The sequence below is a fragment of the Podarcis pityusensis genome (assembly GCF_964106645.2).
Source record: "Podarcis pityusensis genome assembly, chromosome: 7".
In the NCBI taxonomy this organism is placed as follows: domain Eukaryota; kingdom Metazoa; phylum Chordata; class Lepidosauria; order Squamata; family Lacertidae; genus Podarcis; species Podarcis pityusensis.
This window is the reverse complement of record NC_138031.1, coordinates 19,816,712-19,840,081: the sequence shown is the minus strand read 5'-3', so window position 1 is coordinate 19,840,081 and position 23,370 is coordinate 19,816,712.

Below are 23,370 nucleotides of genomic sequence, written 5' to 3'. Positions count from 1 at the left end.
GTCCACTTTTCTTCAGCCTAAGAACTGCTGGATCATTCATGCCAATTGCCCATCAAGTCCAGGATCCTGTTCTCACAGTGGCCAACCAGATGCCTGCAGGAAACCCACAAGCAGGAGGGCTTTCCACTCCTGTAGTTTATGCCTTCTTTTTTTGCCAAGGTGGCATCAGGGGAACTAGAATGACACCAAAGTATTATGGTTTATGGGTTCAACTTTATTGGTTACAGATGTGAGCAGTTTGGCTTAGGCATTGAGGTGAAGCCAGGCTATGTCTTGACTCCTGTCCATCTGCAGGGAGTCCACTTAAGGGTAAACCACTGTGGTTTTTGTACAGAGCCTCCGGTTGTCTCACCGACTATTGACCCATATACCACTAATCCACTGCCACCAACCAGGTCCTCCCCGGTAAATCACTTAGTCTCAGTCAGGTTCTTAAGTTAACAAAGAAGAGTGTAGTTTATTGCAAACACAAACAAACTTTAACTGCATTCAAAACGTTGTTACTCTTTACCTTCTTAGTCTTGTTTTATCTTGTCTCTAACTCTTCTACCTCCCCTCACACAAGAACCAAGAGCACTAACTCTCCATCTATTTCCAACTGTCTGCCAACTGCTTTCCCAACTGCCTTTCCCAATCAACCAACCAATTAAAACCTCAGGCAAAGCGTTTTATAAACAGGTTTTATAAACTGGCTTTTCTATTGGTCTACCTATTAACTCTCTCTCTCCCCCTGTACAGACATTTTAAAAAAGAACAGGCAAATGCCACATCCACCAATAGGTGGCACCCGATGACTTACATCAAATAGGGGCACTCCAAGGGGTCCCTGTAGGGGCTGTGACATGGCCCTAGCCCATGTTCAGGCATCGGACAGGATTCACACCCAGATCCCTTTAACAGGATACTCTTACTGGGGAAGGGCAGGCAAAGGCTACAAATTCCCCTCCATCCAAACGAAGGCTTATCCAATGCCTAACCTCACAAAAGTTGTGATGATTGCTACTAGCTGGGCAAAAACCAAACGGCCAGTGCCAATTTGCCAAGTGGAAAAATTCGTACCCGGCCCCAACAATATGGTGACCGACAATTGTCCGTAGCAAGGTCATATCTGAGCAAAGCATGAAAAGAGGGTGGGTGGGTTGGGTGATCCGGGGATGGGGCGAGTGAGTGGGTGTCGGCCAGCCGCACCGTGGTTAAATCTCCCGCAGCCACACACACTCTGGAAGCTGATTGGCTGGGGGCATCCCACAAGGGGCAGATCCCTCAGCAATGATGATGCGGCCGGCATGACGCAGGAGAGAGGCGGCAACCTTCTACCCTTAGGTAGAAGGGACCTGGCTGCCTTGCCACAATGCTGCCCACTGGGAAAAGGTGAGCGGACCTAGCAGACAAGCAAATCAACTCAATGCAATGCTCCGAAACTTGCTGGAGGAATGCAATGTCTTCTTATGTACACCGTATCTTTGTTTTGCAAAAAAGTGAGCATCAGAACCCACAGGATACAAAATGGATGAATTGAAAAGCAATGTAAAGTGTGTATTTCTGTAAAAAGTGCATAAAGCATGTGGGCAAATCAAATTTTTGTGGATTCTTTTGAAATAATCCACAAAAAAGTAGAACAGAATGGACCCATGGCTGATCGACTGAAATGGGACAGAATAAGCTGATCAGTGCATCCCAAGTCTGTAGGAAGTGAACCAGGAGTAGAGATGGAAGGAAAAAAATCAATTCTTGATAGATTCATGCAGGGTATCTGGCAGTTCCAACCCAACTGTTCTCATCTTGTGAAATATACTCAGAGTCGCAAAGTGATTTCATGCTCTTTATTCAGCTCATAGTGGTGAGGAGGAATGAATGAATGTCCCCTCACAGTATCTGCTTTATATACATTATTTACACAATGGGCTGCACATGATTGGCTAATTCTGGAATTCTACTGTAAGCCAATCAGGTTGTGGATTCACTTCTATCTGGAGCAGGATTGGGTGGTTCCTGCCAACCAATCATACTGCTGCATTGTTCTGGGACCAATCAGACTGCTGCATTCTGAATCCTATTGTTCTAGGACCAATCAGACTGCTGCCTTTTGGATCCTATTGTTCTAGGACCAATCAGACTGCTACAGTTTGGATCCTATTCAACTCAGTACATAACACCCCTCCCCTCTAAGTTCCAGTCCTGCCCGGGAGGTCGCATTCATAGTCCTCAAGGTATGCCGGCGGCCTACGTGTGCGTTGTGGCCTGGGGTGTTCCCTGGTCCGGGCTCCGGGTTCTGGCTCGTGTTCCAAGGATGCTGGCTGTGATGCGGCTGTTTGGTCTGGTGCAACCGGCTCGCTCAGTCGTGGTTCTGGTTCCGGTGTCCTTTCGGCCTCACGGGTCCTCTCTGTATTTACTGATTCTGCCTCTCCTGCTGGCCCCTCCTGCTCTATGGGCCTCACTGCCCCGCTGTTCCCTTGGGACTCCTCTGACCTGTCCTCCTCCTGGTTTTCTCCCGGGAATCGTCGCCGTATCTGGTCGCAGTGGCGGCGCCAGCATTGCCCCCCATCCGTTAGCACCTCGTACGACACAGGGCCAGTGACCCTGGTGATTGTGGCGGGTACCCATGCTGGGCCTGCCCCAAAATTCTTTGCGTACACTGGGTCCTGGGCCTCGAAGGTCCGGGGGTTCCTGCCTTCCCCCACCACTACCTCATCCTGAGCTCTATCGGGGTGAAGGCGGTCCAATCTGATTGCAAGGCGCCGACCCATTAGTAGTTCAGCGGGGCTCCGGCCAGTCGTTGAGCTGGGGGTGCTGTGCTGTGCTAGAAGGAATGTGGCAAGGCGGTACTCCCAGTCTCCTTGCGTCATGCGGCGAAGGGTGTCCTTGGTGGTCCGCACCATGCGTTCTGCTTGGCCATTGGTGGCAGGGTGGAACGGCGCCGAACGGATGTGGCGGATGGCGTTTTGCGCTGTGAAGGTTTGGAATTCTCCTGACGTAAATGCAGTCCCGTTGTCTGAGACGAGAGTGTCAGGGAGCCCGTGGGTTGCAAACAGCCTGCGTAGTACCCGGATGGCTGCGGACGTGGAAGTGGACGGTACCAGTGCGACTTCCAGCCATTTGGTGTAGGAGTCCACCACTATGAAGAATGTTTTCCCCTGAAAGGGGCCAGCGAAATCCACATGCAGGCGTGACCATGGTGCTCGGGCGGACTCCCAGGACTGGACTGGGGCCCTTGGGGGATCTGGGCGGGATTCTTGGCAGGCCTGGCAGTGTTTGACCCAGGCCTCTATCTCTCCATCGATCCCCGGCCACCACACACAACTCCTGGCAAGGGCCTTCATTCTTACTACCCCTGGATGTGTCTCGTGTAGGGCTGTGAGGACCCTTTTGCAGAGGGGCTGGGGAACAACGACTCTGCTTCCCCATAACAGGCACCCCTTGTGGGCCGACAGTTCATGTTTGCGGGTTGTGTAGCCGGCGAATTCTGGCCCGGGGCTGCTGCTGGGCCATCCCCTCCACACCCAGTCCAGGACCCGGGAGATGACCCTATCTTTCTTGGAATGGTGTGCAACTTCTTGTGCCTGAATGGGGCGGTCGGGAAGCAGCTCCAGGCTCATAACCTCTTGTGCAGGTGCTGGGTCAGGGCCTGTTTCCGGTAGTGGTAGCCTGCTGAGGGCGTCCGCATGGCCCATCGCCTTCCCAGGTCGGTGAATCAGTGCATACTGGTAGCTGGCAAGGAAAATTGACCACCTGAGGACGCGAGGAGACAGCACTTGGGGGGTCTGCTTTTCGGGGGCAAACAAGCCAAGCAACGGCTTGTGGTCAGTCACCACGGTGAAGGGCCGCCCGTACAAGAAATCATGGAATTTTTTTACTCCCTTTACGATTGCCAGACCCTCCTTGTCGATTTGCGAGTAGTTCCGCTCGGTTGTGTTGAGTGTCTGGGAAAAGTACGCCACCGGTACCTCTCTTCCATCCGGGAGTTGGTGCCCCAGGACAGCTCCAATGCCATAGGGTGAGGCGTCGCATGCTAGCACCACCGGCAGCCTCTCGTCGAAGTGTGCCAAGACCGAGTTTGAGACAAGCAAGTCCTTGACTGCCTGGAATGCGGCCTCCTGGCGCTGGCCCCACACCCAAGGGGCCCGCTTGTCCAGGAGTCTGTGTAGGGGCTCCGCTACCGCCGCCTTGTGGGGAAGGAAGGAATGGTAAAAGTTCAATAGTCCCAAGAAGGCCTGAAGTTCAGTCTTGCTCTTGGGCGCTGGGGCATCACAAATGGCCCGTACCTTGTCCCCAGTCGGGTGGACCCCTTCTGCGTCCACCATAAATCCCAGAAAGTCCACCTGAGGCACTCCTAGTAGACATTTTTCCCGCTTCACCTTGAGACCCGCCGTCTGGAAACGGTGCAGAACGGTGCGGAGGCGGTCCTCAAACTCCTCTGGTGTGGGGCCGGCAATCAACACATCATCGAAGAAGGGGGTGATGCCAGGAATCCCTTTAAGGAGAGAGTCCATTATATTCTGGAATATGCCTGGTGCCACGCTGACACCGAATTGCAGCCGCTTTACCCTGAACGCTCCTCTGTGCGTCACAATCGTCTGTGCCTCTGCTGTGGCCTCATCTACTGGTAGCTGTTGATATGCTTGGGCCAAGTCCAGCTTGCCAAAAATTTTCGACCCAGCCAGGGTGGCAAGGACATGGCTGACCACTGGCACTGGGTATGCGTGGGCCGTGAGGGCCTTGTTTATGGTACATTTGTAGTCTGCGCAGATGCGGACCGAACCATTAGGCTTGACGGGTGTGACGATTGGGGTTTCCCAGGGAGCATTAGGCACCGGCTCCAGCACTCCTTGCTCTACGAGTCGGTCCAATTCCTCGTCTATACGGGGTTTCAAGGCGAACGGGACCCGGCGGGCCTTGAGCCTGACCGGTCGTACTGCGGGGTCAAGCTGTAGCGCAATGGGGGGGCCCGTATACTGTCCCAATTTCCCATCGAAAACCCCTGGAAATTCCTTGCATATGGCGTCCACGTCCACTTGTAAGCTAGTGTGGTTCACCCCGGTGACAGCTAGCCCCAGTGGTCCAAACCATGCCAATCCCAGTAAGCTAATGTAGGGGCCCTTGACCACAAGCAAGTCCAGTTGCCGCGTCCGCCCTCGGTATTGCACCCTGAAGGTCCCCACCCCCATTGTGGGGACCTTACGTTTCTGGAAGTCCCGGAGGGTGAATGGGGCCGGCCTGAGTTTGGGACCCCCAGTGGGACACAGTTTCCTTAAGGTCCTTGCCGAGATTATGGATAGAGTTGAACCCGTGTCAAGCTCCATGCGGCATGGGGCCCCCTCTATCTGTACCTCTACATAAATTTTCTCTACGTTGGGGTGGGGCAACTGGTATACCTGGAAGTCCGTGAGCTCCGTCGAGTTGCCTTGGTGCGTTGGGCCCCGGGACCTGGGGCTCTTGGATTGGTCATCTGATGCCTGGTGTCGGGTGGGCCGAGCCCGACACACCCGGGCGATGTGTCCCGATTTTCTGCACTGCCTGCACTCTGCGTTGCGGAAACGGCAGGTCCTCCTCTCGTGACTCTCCCCGCAGCTTGCGCAGTTCCCTCCTTCTCGTCGAGGCAGCTGTGGTCTGTGCGCTGCTTGAGTGCGCTGCTGTACTCGGTGCACCTCCTCCCTGTCGGATCCTGAGTCGTCGGTGAGGTCTTCATGGTGGACCCTCGGTTGGGATGGCAGGCTCGGCCGTGCCTCTTGGGTCGACCTCTCGGCAGCTTCTGTTGCCAGGGCCTCCTCCAGAGCGACCTGGAACGTTAGGTCCTTCTTAGCGTAGAGGCGCCGTTGCAGCTTCTCATCCTTCAGGCCACCGACGAGGCGGTCACGAAGCATGTTCTCCAGCTCTGAGAAGTTGCAGAACCGGGCGGCTTGGCGGAGAGAGGTCACAAACCCAGTTATGGTTTCCCCAGGGGCTTGCCGCTTTGCGTAGAAGGCATTTCGACGAGCCACCACTGAGGGCTGCGGCGAAAAGTGCCCCTTCAGCTGTTCCATTATTGTTTTGTATGGAACAGTAGTGACGTCTTCAGGCGCAAGGAGAGCCCGGGCGATTTCAAACGTCTCCTCTCCGCAGACGCTGAAGAATATCGCCCTCTTCTTGGCGTCTTCTTCGTCGGTGACCCCTTTGGCTTCTAGGAGGAAGGTGAAACGGGAGGCGTACGCTTCCCAGTCTCCAGATGCTGGGTTGAATGGCGAGAAGCTGCTGTTGGCTGCCATTCTGAGTTCCTTGTGCCCCGGAGCTGAAGCCTGGATACACGGTGCGAGGCAGCGGTGCGGCAGTTGGCGGTGCTGCGGTGCTGTGTGTGGCAGTCAGCTCAGCGGGATCCCACCTTCGTCGCCAGTGAAATATACTCAGAGTCGCAAAGTGATTTCATGCTCTTTATTCAGCTCATAGTGGTGAGGAGGAATGAATGAATGTCCCCTCACAGTATCTGCTTTATATACATTATTTACACAATGGGCTGCACATGATTGGCTAATTCTGGAATTCTACTGTAAGCCAATCAGGTTGTGGATTCACTTCTATCTGGAGCAGGATTGGGTGGTTCCTGCCAACCAATCATACTGCTGCATTGTTCTGGGACCAATCAGACTGCTGCATTCTGAATCCTATTGTTCTAGGACCAATCAGACTGCTGCCTTTTGGATCCTATTGTTCTAGGACCAATCAGACTGCTACAGTTTGGATCCTATTCAACTCAGTACATAACATCTTGCATTGACTAACTCTTGAATTGAGTGTTCTCTTGTTTTTGAACCTCCTGTGTATTGTCAGGGTTTTTTTTAAAGTCCACTAATGATGTGTAAAATTGTACACCTAAAAGCACATATATTCAACATATGCTGCATATAAAAGAGTCAAGCCCTATGAAGTACTATCTTTCTGCAACATAATTTTATATGTATTAATATGCAAATGTTTTTATACTGCTATGTGCCTTTTTGTACGTATGCTGGTTACTTTAGGACACCTGGAATGTATATACATACAATATTATACATATAAAATGTTTATCATATGTGAAATTATTTGTATTTTTAGGAGAACCAGTAAAAAAATATTATCTCGCTTCTTGTCAAGCTCAGTGAGTGAGACAGGAATGGGGCGGGGGGGAATCAACATGGGTAAACTGAGGCCTATTTTTTTCAGAAAATTCCACCCTTAGCTAAGTCAGGAAGCAGAGGCTGTGGGACAAGTCAGCAGACAAGCTTAAGAATAACTAATACAGGAACACACCAGAGATCAGGAAGATCTTGTTGCTCATCCAGACTTCCATTTTTGCTGCATTTATAGCCACAGGTCCACAATTTAAAGTGTCGTATCTGGCCACCTTTACTGCTGAATTGGGGCCAAAACAAAACAAAACACTTGGACATGATGCTTTAAAATGTGGACTTGTGCTTAGAAGTTGCAGGGCAAAAGGTAGGTGTGGTTGAACCCCAATATCAGTTAGAACAGGAGACCATTTTATAGTCCCCTTTTCTGGGCTGCTGCCAGCAGGTCAATGGTTCACCACAAGGGGCACTAACACCTGCAGCATCTATCATGGAACCACAGAATTGTACTGCTGGTAGGGACCCCGAGGGTCATCTAGTCCAACCCCCTGCAATGCACAGAGCGCAACACACAGTCCCACGTCCAATTGAAAACCATACCGGACCCTGCTTTGCTTTGCAAATGTGCTAGCTGTTTTATTGCTGCATCTTTAATATGCCACATATTGCAATAGAAGATTTATTCTGCCTGCCGACGTTTCAGCAAATGTTCAGAATGGAGGGACCCTGTTCTACCTGGTTATTCTCATTTATTCACAACCCTGCCATACATTCAAAGGTTGTGGGAAAAGGCCCCCCATATCATGTTTATTGGATTTTCTCTCAAAAATGTATTCCATTATGAAAGTTGGTGGGTTGAGTGAAGGGGCAGAAACTGAAGATAACAAGGAAAAAACAGACAGTCTTCTGTAAAGGAAAAAGCACCATAGGTCAATGTGTCATTTTAAACCATCAAAATATGTGATAGAAACAACAACAATTTTATGTTCCTTCTGCATCTTGCCTTTCATCTGGTTGACAGTGAAGGACTTTGTTTTAAATTACAGAATGCGGATATCAGTAAGGGATCTCAGTGAAAACTCTCTCTGCTGACATTGATCTTGGAGGTAGAGTAAGAACAAATGACCTACTCTGATTCTCTTCTGTCCATTAAGACTTGAACACAAGGAGTGTTGCTTTCATATTGGTGGAAGTCACAGCAGATGGAAGAAGTGAGACTACCAAAGAAATGCTATATTAGGAGCAGATTGCTAAAATCTACAGAGAATAACTGGGCCAGGAAATGTGAAACCAATATGCTAAATTATGGATTTCTTCCAGACAAACGGAGGGCTTTTGGCACTAATATAGCTAGGTAGAGGATAAAGCACAGTATAAGAGACACTGATGTTCACTCAACTCTGATATAGAATCATGCAATTTTCTCAGGGCTGTTGCTTTCTAAAATTATATCATGTCCTTCTTTGCATGATCTAATATTTGACTCTTCAAATCATGTCTGGACCATTCTCTGTTTCCGTTTATGCCAGTGGATCACCTGGAAGAGGTCTCATGGCATTCTATATTGAGCATCATGGCATTCTTGAGCCAATTACAGTGAGAAAAAATGCTTCCTGTCCTCAATTTAGGAGATAGTTGAGTGAAAAAGCCGCTTGCCACCAAGACTGCAGGGAGCGCACCCACCACAGGAATTACTGTATGACCAGCTTTTGACATCTTTTGTCCTCTAGAGGCCTCACCACAGTGGCAATTTCATCACCTGTGAATGGTTTGGTAACATTCAAGAGGGTACGTATTATTATTATTTTTAATGTATTTTTATTAAAGATTTTCTTGATTTACAAAAGTGTGTGCAATGTCTCTCTCGTATTCCCCCCCCCCCATCATTTACAAATCAGTTTCATTTGTTCAACATTAGGATGAAAAGGAAGAGGGCACTTATTATGGTTTAACCATTCAACAGCCAGGCCATTAGCAGCATAGCCAGATCACTTGTAGTTCTTCACAACACCTTTCTGATTGACTGGGCCTGCATAGAGAAGAGACCAAGCCACACTCTGCTACCTACAATCTACCCAAACTGTTGTTCCAAGCACAATGATGGGCCTCTTCTAAAGTTGAAGAAACCATGCTTCTTATCAGAGTGAATCTACAGGCAGATTAAGTCAAGTAATTACAGGAGTCTAGCTTGGAGGGTTAAAGGGATGATATAACAGTGGTGGTTCCCTATTAGAGTTAGGAGCTGCTTGCTAGGAAGGATGGTGGTATGCACCTGGTCTCTTGGGAGTGTCACCATTGCCGCTTACCAGGAGGAGGTTGGAAGAGGTGAAGTGGTGGGGAACACCAGAATGACTCAGCCGCTGCACCCACACTGCGGCAACCTTTCTGCTGCCTCGCTCCTCCTCCTGGTAAGCAGCCATCATTCCATTGCCAGAAGACCAAGTGCATTGATGGCTACTCCTGATCTGAGTCCCACTCTCATTGGCCCCTTCCAGCATGGCCAATGGTCAGCGATAACGGAAGTCTTAGTCCCACAACATTTGGAGGGCCACAAGCTCCCCCTGACCATGTTTCCCACTTACAATTCAGACACAATATTCTGCTGAGGATTGTGGCCCTATTTTCACTGTGTGTGTCTGTGTTTAATGGAAAAAGCCATGGGGTGGGGAGTGGACTGAGCTGTCTTAACGTCTTGCTGCAAAACTGCATTTCATTTTTTGAAAAGCTGTGCTCACTATTACCATTACATTTAGCATCCATTAATATTTTCTGATGTTGTTTAGCGCTCCTTTTTCTGGTATTAGTTGCTATCTGCATGCTTCTCAAAAATGTCAGTATCTTATTTTCTCAGCAGTTGAGATTTAATACCAGGCTTTCCAAATACTCTTTACATTGTCATTCTTCCCTCCTCCATGCAAGTACTTTTAACATTCTTCCCAAAGGTTTATGGGAAAGACTTTATGTCTCATTCTGAGTGAGGATCCTCAAATCTTTCTCTTCTGTTTTGCCATTTTGAGAAAAATAGGGATGCAATTTGATGTTACCATCTGGGGTACCATTCATCAATATAAAGGAAAGCAAATAAAGGCTAATAAATTGCTAGGACAGGAGAAGAAACCAAAGTGAATTGCATCATTATGAGAAGGCAGGGATTGAACTGTCTGTGTACTGTAACCCCATTCAATTATATTATGCCTGTGAAACAGAGAGTTGCATAATAACTATAAATTATGTTTGAGATGAATTTGGGACACATCTTAAAAACACTCCTTCTGAAATGCATCCCCCTGCCACTTATTTTAGTTTGATAGTTGGGAGGACTGATGAACAGGGCAAAAAAAGAGAGAAATCTTCTGTTTAGAGTGGTGGCAGGAGCAAAGATTAAGTCTGAATCGTAGATTCACTCAATGATTCTGTCTTCTACACAACTGAATTTATTCACGCCACCATGCATGTTCATATGCATGGAATACGTTTAGAGTTCAATCCTATTCTTTCTTGCTTACCTGGGAATAAGCCATTGATACCATGATACACATCTTCCTCTGGTTTGTAGCAGGAGAGATCAGGCAGGTATCCTCATGCCTTGCTCATTTAAGGGAACAATCCTACGCAGTGGGCATAAAGCAAGTTGGTGTTAAGTTCAGCCAGTATAAAGTAACCCGGTTCAGTACCAGGGCTGCAGCTGCTGCTCTTCCTAAGCCTGGCAGAGGGAAAGCAAGCCATTATAATAATGTTCTACCTTGGCAGGTCACTTGACCAAGATGACTGAGTTTAGGATTCAGCTTAAGTCTCCCTTTCTGGTCCACTGTGAGAACAGAATGCTGGACTAGGTGAGCCTGTAATCTTCATTGCATCTTGAGACCTACAAGCCTAGAGTTTGAGGAAGGGACAAAGTGGAGACATTTTTCAAGAGGTCTTGCACCTCAAAACTGCCACAAAAGGAGGCCTTCAAGGCAGCATTTTTTTTGGTGTAGCAAACACTGTGCTGAGATTGAGGTCTATGCCGGTGTTAGCAGTTAATGGGAGCCCAGTCTTTTCTGTGCCCTCGGGGGAAGATGTTTTAATGTGAGCCTAGACATTGATGTATTATAGCAAACACCCATTTCCAGTTAAATGTGAAAAGGATAGTAGCCCTAAGCAAGAGCAGAGCATATTTTCAGACAGAGGATTAGAGCATCCATGTAAGACAGGTTTTTCATTCCCGAATGTAATTACAATGTGTCATTGATTTTTCTAATTGGAATCCCCCCTCTAAGACTGGAAACCACAAAGCCTTGGGCAAATCTCCTGTGAGTACACAGTGGGGCTTCTCCGCCCCTCCCTTCTCACACAGCTCTCATGCTACCAGAGAGAAAAGCTGCTATGAAAAATCAGGGGATGAGGTCTTTAACTGTAGTTAGAAGGAGGAAATACTAGAGGGGCACAACATTCTTTGAATTCCATCCTCAGATTTTTAGAATCCTAGGCAAACATCCTAGGACCCCCGAAGCATTTAATATTACCACTTAACAAGAAAAATGCACACGATGATGATGACTGGAGCATATAGAGAAGAAGGAATCGCATAGCAAGATACCTTTTTCTTCAATGATTTATTGTGACATTTATATCCCATCTCAAAGAGCTCAAGGTGGTGTACATGGTTGCCATTCTCTCCATATTAACCTCACCACAATCCTGTGAGGTACAGTAGGTCTGGCAGGAAGGTAGTGACTGCCTCAAGGGCACCCAATGAGCTTCACAGCTGAGTGGAGTTAGGAACCCTGGTGTCCCAGGTTCTAGTCCAGCACTCTAACCACTATACCACACTGGCTCTCTATGGAACATGGATGGTTAACCTAAGGCCCAGGGGCACATGCATCTCTTAAGGAGGGGTGCACAGGTGCAGATACCCCAGGCACAAAATTGTTAGGGGGCACAAAATTTCAACACCCAGTTCTGCCTCAATACAGCTGCACACTTCTAGAGCTGGACTCTGTTGAAAATGGTTTCTCCCTGCGAACCAGGAAGTGACCTCTCCAGACAACAGAAAACTCTTCTTTTCTTATCTCGGTGGCTGTGGTCTTCTGGATGGCACAGACGGCATTAGGCAGTTGAATGTGCATGCATATTCCTTCTGTTACCCTCCCTCACACCACCCCTCCCGGATGCTGGCAATCCATGCTACGCCACTGGAGGCTGGTGGGGTCTGCCTGAGGACAGATGAAGCATGGGGGGGGGGGCATACCACATTCCCCCTAATAGACTAATATCTGCTGGAGAGTTCCAGTGGCTGTGGTGACAGACAAGCTACATCCTCTGTGTATGTACTACCAGCAAGGTCTGAGATGCAGGTGCTTCCTAAGCTTTCTTCAGGAACCCACCTGCATATGAGTGGGTTAAATGTGGGGCACTGGACGTCACACTGTGGAGCTTGCAGGCAGTCCGCCCGCCGCCTCCCCCTCAGGAGAGACGCGTGGCTCAGGCACATTGCAGGCCCTGTGGTGTGACTTCCAGTGCCCCCCGCCTCACCTAGCTATGCCTCTGGATTAGGCTGATTCATGGAGGAGAGGACTGTTGAAGGCTACTAGCCATAAAGGCTGTGCTCTGCCTACAAAGTTGGAGGCAGCAGTGCTTTGGGTTTCTGGAAATCAGTCAAGGGGAGAGTGCCCCTGCAGTGGCATAGGAAGAGGCGTGCAGTGGGTGCAGGAGTTATTTTTTCAAAAACACATATTTTTGCCATTTTGTCACCCCCCTTAGTGATGACACCTGGGGAGGTCTGCACCCACCACAGCCTATGCCACTGCCTCAAAGAACCAGGTGACAGAAAACAAAAGTAAACAAAGGTTTGTATACGTCATCTTCCGTTACCTGAGTACTGCAGTTTGCAGTACCAACATCTGTAAAGGCAGTGGCTTTGAAGTACCCCTGGATGCGTTAAACCTCTTTGGTTTCCTAAGCATTGGGATTCATTGCCTTTTCAAATGTTATTTCTCCTTTGAAAAGCTAGTGAGGGATTTATTTGTTAAATGGGTCATATAGGCTACATGACAGTGCTTGAAACCACATCAAACATAATCTACCATTGAGCTGGTTTGAAAACAGTTTTATACCTTTTGTTGATAAAAGATCAAGCTGTATGTTCAAAAAGTGAGAGTGTATATATATATATATATATATATATATATATATATGCCTACAGTGCTTCCATTCCACGAAGTACAAATCTTCACTGGCGCCAAGTGCTCTTCCACTGCAAGCCTGATCCATATGGAAAAGATGCTTAGATGAAAATCAAATCCTCACAACCCACGAAAATGGTATCTTAACAAACCCCAGAAGAATATGGCACAGGAAGCTCAGAGTCCTTTTAATGATTTCGCATGCAGCAGCCAAGCACACTATTGTGGGTCTCTTGATAATACCAAGTGCCAAGAAATGTGCATGGAAAGTTACAGTCCGTTCTACCAAATCCTCTTCCAGACACTCTCACACAAACATTAGTTATAAAGAAACCAGGGTATCTTTTATAAATGAATGCCCTTAAGGTTCAGAGAAAAGAAGCATGAAAAAGGAGTTTAAAAATTATTGACTGTTTCCAACACTGAGCCGACACTGTCTGCTGGTGGGATTTACACCAAACTGGCACAGATTCTAATTCCAACTTGGCCATAAAAGTGATACGGATTCTAGTTCCAACTTGGCCATATGGGGTTGAATATAGTTAGTTACTCCACTCTTAGCCCCTACATGTAAAATGAGAATGATACTCACTTATGGCAAAGATTTGCTGAAGAGATGAAAAGCATGAGTATGCCAATGAACTAAAGCATAAAGATGATTCTCTGAAATTAGACTCAGCTAGTCATGATTTAGTCCCACTGAAATCAATGGGAAAACTTTAGCCATTGGTTTCAGTGGGACTAAGGTGCGTGCAAACTCAGCCTGGATGAGTGCTATGCTGAAAATTTATTGCCTGCTTTCAAAAAACCCCAACAACAATGGCAACAACAACAACAACAAATGCCATTCCTCACCCATTTATAAGAAAAGAATTTCAAAAATTATGAAATGGGCGTGAAAAATACGGAGAAATTCACATGGGTGGAATACACAGATTTTGTCGTGCTTCTTGTACCTTCAAGGTGGTCTGTAATCTGAAATAGTTTGTTGCTATTTAGACAACCAGCTCTCACATTTACACATACTCATACCAATACACACACCACAAAGCAAAACTAAGCAGTAGTGTATGTACATATAGTATGCATGACCATGAAATACTGTTTATAAGCATTGCCTCCCAAAAGCAGGGCAATGAATTTATTTTAATCTGCGTGATCTTTGGATGCAGTCAATAGCTTTCACTTCTCCACGGTCTATTTAACAATTTTGACATTTCTGCATGACATTTAATAATCTGTACCCAATAGAAAGAGGATTACTATGACATGCTGTTAGGGGCTCCAGATAATGGATCCTTAGATCTGAGTATAGTGGGCAGTCTATCAAGTATCTTCCCTAAAGCAGCCCATTTGGCAATATCTAATTACCCTGTTCTTAGCCCTATCATGCCCCTTTACCTGTGCCAGCTGCAGACAGTTTAACCTACATTTAGTCAAAAGCCATTGCAGCTCACATAAATGGAAAGGTGGAGACGGGCACATTCCCTGGGGGAATGTCAAAACCTTTGTACATTGGATTGGATCTTCATCCCACAGCAAGAGTCATCATGGTCTGATGATGATGATGATTAAAATTTGTATACTGCCCTTCATCCACAGATCTCAGGGCTGTTCACAACAAAATATCATAATCAGTATCACAAGATATTGCACAATCATCTGGAAATTATCTGCCCGGGCATAACCATAGCTCATTGCTATTTGATGGGTTGGAAAAAGGAAATAACTCATAACCTCCAACATCCTGGGAGGGCAAATTGGCTTGGTGACGCCACCTCCTCCAACACCCCCATCTCACCATCGGCTACCTTTATTCATCACTGCCACCTATTGCTTACTGTCATGTGCATGTGTGCACTTAGACATACACCACACACGTCTACTTCCAGAGGTGGCACAAAAAACACATGTCTTTTGGTTTTACACTCTTTTGATTTCCTGGCAAGTGCAGAGCTGGCTGTTGGATTATGCCGGACAAGAGTGTAAACCGAGGCGAAACATGGAGCCTGGCACGCTTCCTCCTTGCGCAGAATCGCTGTTGTCCGTGCCGATCCAACCCTCCTTCCTGCCTCTCTCTCTTGCCGGTAGCAGAGCGAACACAGCGGTGAGAAGCAAATTGCAGCACGTGTGTAATAATTCAGAGCAGACACAAGGCATTCCTTATCTTCCCTTGCCTTTAATCATGTAGAATAACACCATAAATTCAGACCTGGCGAGAACTGACACATTCTCCCTCTCGCATAGCGTCCCAGAGGCAGACTGAAACACTTAGCGTCAAGCCACTCCCGTAAGTGTTTCTAACCACGCCTCAGGAAAGAGACGTCACCAGAACTCTTTAACTCTGTGAGTTCTGAAACCATTAACACCCCCTCTCGTCACGAATCCTGAGGGAAACTGTGAACCCCTATTTACAGACCTCTTTGAGTTCAACTCACCTCCCATTGCCTTTTGCCTCCCACTGGCATCTATCCCAGGCAATTGTTGAATCCCTTCCACACTCCCAGAATCACACTGTGCGAAACCAACCCACGCACTGGTGACCTGAAACCTTGCACCTTGGTGGAGAACCTTAGTTCCACCTCCGCAACCCAATCCTGGATGAGTTGCGCCGCCTCCTTCTGTGACCTGAGAGAGAAAGACCATAAATTCTGAGAAAAATCATCTGCCATTGCCAGCAGATACCTGGCCCCACCCAGACTCTCACACTTCATTGGCCCTGTAAGGTCTGTGTGAACCAACTCAAAAGGTTTTGTGGTTACCCTCTTTACCCCGGGAAACCTGCACCTTTGAACCTTGCTGCATGCCCTGCACACTAGGGATCCCTCACATGGTGTGATTTTGTTAATGGTTTCAGAACTCACAGAGTTAAAGAGTTCTGGTGACGTCTCTTTCCTGAGGCGTGGTTAGAAACACTTACGGGAGTGGCTTGACGCTAAGTGTTTCAGTCTGCCTCTGGGACGCTATGCGAGAGGGAGAATGTGTCAGTTCTCGCCAGGTCTGAATTTATGCTGTTAAACTTCATGATTAAAGGCAAGGGAAGATAAGGAATGCCTTGTGTCTGCTCTGATTTATTACACACGTGCTGCAATTTGCTTCTCACCGCTGTGTTCGCTCTGCTACCGGCAAGAGAGAGAGAGGCAGGAAGGAGGGTTGGATCGGCACGGACAACAGCAGAGTTTTGCAAGGAGGAAGCGTGCCAGGCTCCATGTTTCGCCTCGGTTTACACTCTTGTCCGGCATAATCCAAGAGATTTTACAACCTTTGGTGCAGCCTGGCAACCTCTTAACATCTTCCAAACAAGCATGAGACATTCTCTTGTGCCATATATGAACACATGAATCATGGCTGGGAACACTAGCACACTGCGCCTGTGCTTTCCCTGCATTCCCACCACCCTCCAGAGGTGTTTCCAGAACAAAGAGATTGTTCTTGCTTTCCACGTTGACAAGTTGTCTCCCCCCTCTGAAAATGGAACAGGTATCATTTTCAAAACAAATTTTGTACCCCTGCTTCGCAAGAGCAGGTATCGATAACAGGCAACACTTCATCCCTGGTACAATGAAGCACTCCAGCTCCGCCTGCAAAACAGAAACATATACATTTGCAGCATTAGAAACTTTCTTTTTTGTCCCGTCAGCTAATGTAACAGTCATTCCAGCTGAAACAGCTCTGCAATTCCGCAGCTCCCCAGCAGATGGCGTTATCAGGTGATGACTCGCTCCTGAATCCAACACCCACTTCACAGCTGTGTCCCTGCTGGCATTGCTCTGTAGCGTTGCCATGCCAACAAACATCTGGCTGCACCTGTCCTTGGCAGCGTCCGTAACCGCAACATCCTGCGTTGCTCTGAAGACTGGACTTATCTCAGAGTTCCCAGACAGCTCTGCAGCATGTATCTCCCTCTGCAGCAGATGGCTGGCCTTGAAGCCTTTAGCTCTGTCCTGTTTCCCAGGCTTCGACTCACGACGCAAACAACTCTTGGCAGCCTTTGGAAAAAGAGGCTTCTCTGAGCTTTTACTGCTCACCGCCCCCCCACTGCTCACAGGGCTCCCAGGACGCTTTCCTGCACCCCCAGTGATGGGTAAAGGGCCCCCAGCAGCTTGCCTCTCTCCAAGCTCCTCACGCAGACATGTTGCATCACCCACGCAGCTTTTAGACTCTGCTAAACCAGCAGCAACAGCAGCAGTGGCAATAGTCCCTTCGCCCCCCTCAGGGGTCCCACAGCCTTTCCCAGCTGTGCACCGGCTTTCACGAAGGTGATCCGTGCTCTCTTGCCTCTCCTGTTCTGATGCAGCCATCTCCCGGCCCTTGCTTCCGCCCCCAGCTTTACACGCTTCCTGGAGAGCTACCCAAGCGACCTCAGGCTTCCTTGCATCCAGAACAATAGGCCTCAAATCAGCACTCACGTTATCAGCCAAAAAAGCCAGAACACGCTCCTCAGCTTCACGTTGGCTTGCAACCGCCCCAGCTGACGTAGACATCGGCGTGACTGTTTCCCAGAGCTTAGCTCCGACTAGGGACAACTCTGCTAAATAACTCCACTCCAACCACGTTTTAATGGTTAACTTCGCACATGGCAGCTTAAGCTCAAAGCCATGTTCCTGGGACTGAGCCATCTCCTCCCCCGGGGGCTAAGCTTACTCACGTCTCGGCAGTAGCTTCCTCCACCTCCCGGCTCTGGCAGATCGCTTCTCCCCAGCGAGCTCCTTCCAGCTTCAAAGACACAGCTCCAGAGCTCCAGCTGGACCCAGCAACCTTTCAACCGGCTTGCTGGCTTCCCCCACACATGGGACGTTCCTGCAATGCTTCAAAGCGTTGGCAAGCAGCCATAACCTGTTGGATTATGCCGGACAAGAGTGTAAACCGAGGCGAAACATGGAGCCTGGCACGCTTCCTCCTTGCGCAGAATCGCTGTTGTCCGTGCCGATCCAACCCTCCTTCCTGCCTCTCTCTCTTGCCGGTAGCAGAGCAAACACAGCGGTGAGAAGCAAATTGCAGCACGTGTGTAATAATTCAGAGCAGACACAAGGCATTCCTTATCTTCCCTTGCCTTTAATCATGTAGAATAACACCATAAATTCAGACCTGGCGAGAACTGACACATTCTCCCTCTCGCATAGCGTCCCAGAGGCAGACTGAAACACTTAGCGTCAAGCCACTCCCGTAAGTGTTTCTAACCACGCCTCAGGAAAGAGACGTCACCAGAACTCTTTAACTCTGTGAGTTCTGAAACCATTAACACTGGCTTCCAGAAGCATGTCAGTGGCTGCAGCTGTGAAGTAGTTCAAGCTGTGAGTGGGAACTGCCCTTCTTAGGGGAGGGGGGTTGGAATCAGAGGAATATTTTCTCTGAACTCATTCCTCTCCTCTCCACCCCTATAATTTTGATGAGTTCCCGCTCACTCATTTTATATTGTCCACCACCATACCTGGAATAAGACAGAGTATGTTACAGAAAAGTCTGCATTCTAAGGGCAAGTGATGTTTATTTCAAAGGAGAGGAAAACACAAGGAAAGCACGTTAGCTGGCATCCATTTAAAACATTTTAATTAACTTGATTCTTTTGTCTTGCCCAGTCAGTCTGAATATAGAGGTGAAGGTGCAAGACTGCTAATTCACTGAAGACTCTACCCCTAGAGGAGGAAGCCATATAACCTTTCCTTAACGGTTCAGGAGGAAAGCTTCTAAAATTGAAAAGTGATCCAAAGGGCAGGATTTGGCTCTTGTAGAATTCAAAGCAAGTTGATATATGCACATAATTATTTCATGAAAGCTTCTTCAAATGGGACACACATATCTCAAAGCAAGAATTCCAAAGACAATAATTTCAGGTAACATGGAATTTCACAATCCAGTGAGGAATTTGAGTAAGGGTAATTTTAGAAGTTTTCCTACTGCTGTGTAGGGATGGAGGAATGGTGGGAGCCACCCCCTCCCCACGATCCTAATCCTGATCCTGAATCTTCCCAGGAGCAAGAGGGCAGTATAGATTTGGAGCAGTGGTTTGCAGAGGGGCATAGTTCAGAAGGCAGAAGCTGGGAAATACTGGATAGGGAACAGCTAGGAGAAGAAACACTGGAAGAGAGAGGGTTAACAGATTCACAGTCATTGGACAGCATTCCTCTACTCCCCTTCCCAAGGTCGTGAAGAACTCAGAAAGTCTCAGAACAGAAAGCGCAGAGTGTACTAGCTCAGATTACAAGACGTAGGAGTGATGTGGATTAATAGGGATGGTTAAGGAGCCTTAACTGGGAGCACCACCATTGAAGGAGGCATGTTCTTTGTTCTCTCACTGTGATTATTAAAGATTCTAACTGGTAAGACGCTCCTTTCATTTGATCCTTTGTTTACTGCCATGGGGGAAGAAGCTGATTCCCCAAAGCCTGACAATATCAGTGAAAATCACACACAAAAATATATGAGAAGAATTTTTCATGAGGACTTTGTAAGAATACCATATTTCACCACATAATTGTTGCATTTTTATGCTGATTTTTCTTTTCAGAAAAGGGGGTTGTTACCATGATGCTGTGAATTATGCAAAAGGTAGGTGGAAGCTGGTGAGGTGGCTGGAGGCTGGCGTGTCCCAGAGGAAACCCCTCATGGGCCTTCAGGGTGGAGTTGGCTGGCTTGTGGGGAGCAAAAGGGGAAGGGGTTGGGCTGGTAGGCAGCTTGGTAGTGCTGCTGCGCTCTCTCTCTCTCGCTGCCACTGCCACCTGACCATGTACTGAGAATGTGCACACTGAGAATTATACCCTGCGACGATTCTGTGGTAAAAGCTTTGGGACCAATTTTAGGGCCAGGAAAAAGGGGTGTGGCGATTATGTGGTAGTGACGATTATGCAGTGAAATATGGTAATCATCATCATCATCATCACAAACAGATAAAGAAATGTGGAGAACTGAACTTAAAACTGGAAAACTGAGAAATTTACAACATGGTGAACTTTACAGGTGACGACCCAGTTCCTGTCACAAGAGACTAGGGCCCTGCGGGACTTGACATCTTTCCGCAGGGCCTGCAAGACTGAGCTGTTCCACCAGGCCTTTGGTCAGGGCACAGCCTGACTCCCTCCTTTGGCAATCTTCACAGAACTTTAGCCTAATGGTTGCCATCATTTTGAGTTGAATTAGTTTTATAATGAAATGATTTTAGAATGTTGTACTATTTTATTGTTGTTAGCCATCCTGAGCCCGGCTTCAGCTGGGGAGGGCGGGATATAAATAATTTTATTTATTTATTATTATTATTATTCAACTATTTCTAGGATGAATGCAAGCTGTAGGTGCTGGAGCCCTTATATGAGATGATTTCTAGTGACCTGCTCCCAACAGGACGCATGCACTGAGTTCTGCTTCAAAGCTCACTGAATTGCCATCAGTAGTAGCCATCCATAGAGAGCATTATTGAACAACTCTTCCCTTCCTTCCATTTTAAACTTGCTTTCAGGTCCAAAGAAATATGGAGGTGCCTAATCTGAAATCAGGCTTTTGAAAACAAAAGGTGGTGTTTGCATGGACGTTCAGTGGAACATCAAAAACCACAAGCAAAATGGTTTCCATTAATGTCAAGTGGGGAGAGATATATGTTTCCAAATCATCATTGGCAGTTCTTCTCTCTTATATGCAGACTTCCTGTAGGCATCTGGTTGGCCACTGTGGGAACAGGATGCTAGATTAGATGGTCCTTTGGCTTGATCCAGAAGGTTCTTCATATGTTCTTGCATTCTTAAGACTGATTGCATTTGAATAATAAAAAGGTAAAGGGACCCCTGATCATTAGGTCCAGTCGTGGCCGACTCTGGGGTTGCGGTGCTCATCTCGCTTTGTAGGCCAAGGGAGCCAGCATACAGCTTCCAGGTCATGTGGCCAGCATGACTAAGCCGCTTCTGGAGAATGAGAGCAGTGCACGAAAACGCTGTTTACCTTCCTGCTGGAGTAGTACCTATTTATCTACTTGCACTTTGACGTGCTTTCGAACTGCTAGGTTGGCAGGAGCTGGGACCGAGCCATGGGAGCTCACCCCGTTGCGGGGATTCGAACCGCTGACCTTCTGATCGACAAGCCCTAGGCTCTGTGGTTTAACCCACAGCGCCACCCACATCCATGAATAATATTATGAATAATACTATGTCCCTTTAATTTTGGGGTGGGAGATGGGGGGGGTGATATGCCATTTTCTACTCTGCTTCTGGCAGCAAAATGTTTTGTGCTGGCCCTGGGAACAACTGCTGTATGGGAGCAAGTAAGAATGTGATTCCTATCTGTAGGCTGAAGTGGTTCAATCTATTTTATTATCTCATCTTTCTGTGGCATGAGTAGACCAACCCTCTGGCTTCTCTACCTTCTCCCTGAGCTCCACCTGTGCTACTATGGTACTATTTTAGTCTCCTGCCAAAGTTCACTTACTCAGCAATCTTTACCCTGTCACACTAAGGAACTAGATGGTACATCTTAGACACAATGTGTCAGCAGGAGACTTGTGGAAAAAGAACTTCAACACAAAGGGACCAAAAGTTCAAAAATAAAATATGCCTGGCATTTCTAAATGCATAATTTAATAGCTTAACACTTTTAAAATGTGGAAGGAGTATATTGTCATGGTGATAGATTTCATTTTATTGTGTCAATAATGGATGAATTCAGGGTCCCTAACATTTGCTTTTGCCTTGAGAAATTCCAGAAAGCAGACTGACAGGAAATTATATTTGCAAATTTGAGGAAAAGATCCTGTTGCGTAGGGATTTTCCAAACTTTTTTTTTTTTTTTGAGAAATGGTGGAGTTTTTCGATTAGAGACCTTCAGTGAGAAGGGAATAATGGCAGTCAATGTATCAGGAAGATTGCTATTCCACTGGTATTCCTATTATTTCTTCAATATCTAATTGCACCATGGACTTGCAATTTTCATTCTAAATTTATTTGAAATTACTATATAACATATGAAACGAGAGTACAATGAAGTTTGTTAAATCAATTCCAGATGTCTTTCCAGGAACACCAGGCTGAGCCGAAAGGGAAAGTGGCAAGCAGATTTGGGATTCAATACATTCCCAGTCCAACTGAAATGTCTTACTTGAGATGCTGCAAAACACCATCATTCAGAACAATTAGATTCCCTACCGCATTTGCTATGAGAATAACCGAGAGTACTTTATCATTACATAAAAGGGAACAGTGGTGTGTGTCTGTGTGTGTGTGTGTGTGTGTGTGTGTGTGTGTGTTGTGTTGGAAAGGAGCAACTGAGAAGCTATATTACAACACAGCCCTTCTATATCCCTAATCAAGTTATCACACAAGAAAATTTTTAATATACTACAGAATTGTCAGTGCACTAGTCATAACAGATACCACAGCAGATATAGCAATAATAAAAGGACTCCTATCTCCCAACAAAAATTATATTACTTTCTCTTGGACTGCATCCAATATCAAGCTTTACTTTGGCTGCAGTGAGCCTCTGAAGTCATTTCCTTTGGTGTAGTTCCACTGAAGTCAGTATGTCTTTACCAATGTAAGAGGTTTGTACGAAATTGAAATATTCTCCCATTGTCTTTTAAGGCCCATGCTAATGTTAACAATAATGTTTCATTTATGCATCTCTTTTATTTCGATCTTACCCTTTCTTCCAAAGGAGCCCAGAGCAGCAAACAACAAACCATAACTAACTAACCAACTTACCAAGTAACTAAATATTCTGAGCAATTAGTAACAGCTAAAAATTGATACCTGTTCTCACAGCTAATAATTTCAAGATTTCCCAGAAGAGGATATTTCAGGCATTAAATGCCAGGGTGAACAGAAACTTTTTTTAATTCTTGAATGTTAATACAAGGGAAGGCATTCCATAAATGTGGAACCACCTGCCATGGGTCAATGCCAAGCAGACAGCTATTATACTATAATAATATACAACATAACAGATAGTATTATATAATAATGGAATATAGTTCCTGGTTTATTTTGGCAACATAATGCATTTGGCACACTTTGTAAGATGGGTAAATCATTCATGGATGCCAGCTTGTCCCCTTACATGGAACAAGATGCTAAGACATGTTTCATATAGTTGACTAGATTCACTTTAATTTTAACACAACAAGTTCTGCAGCATGTGTAAGA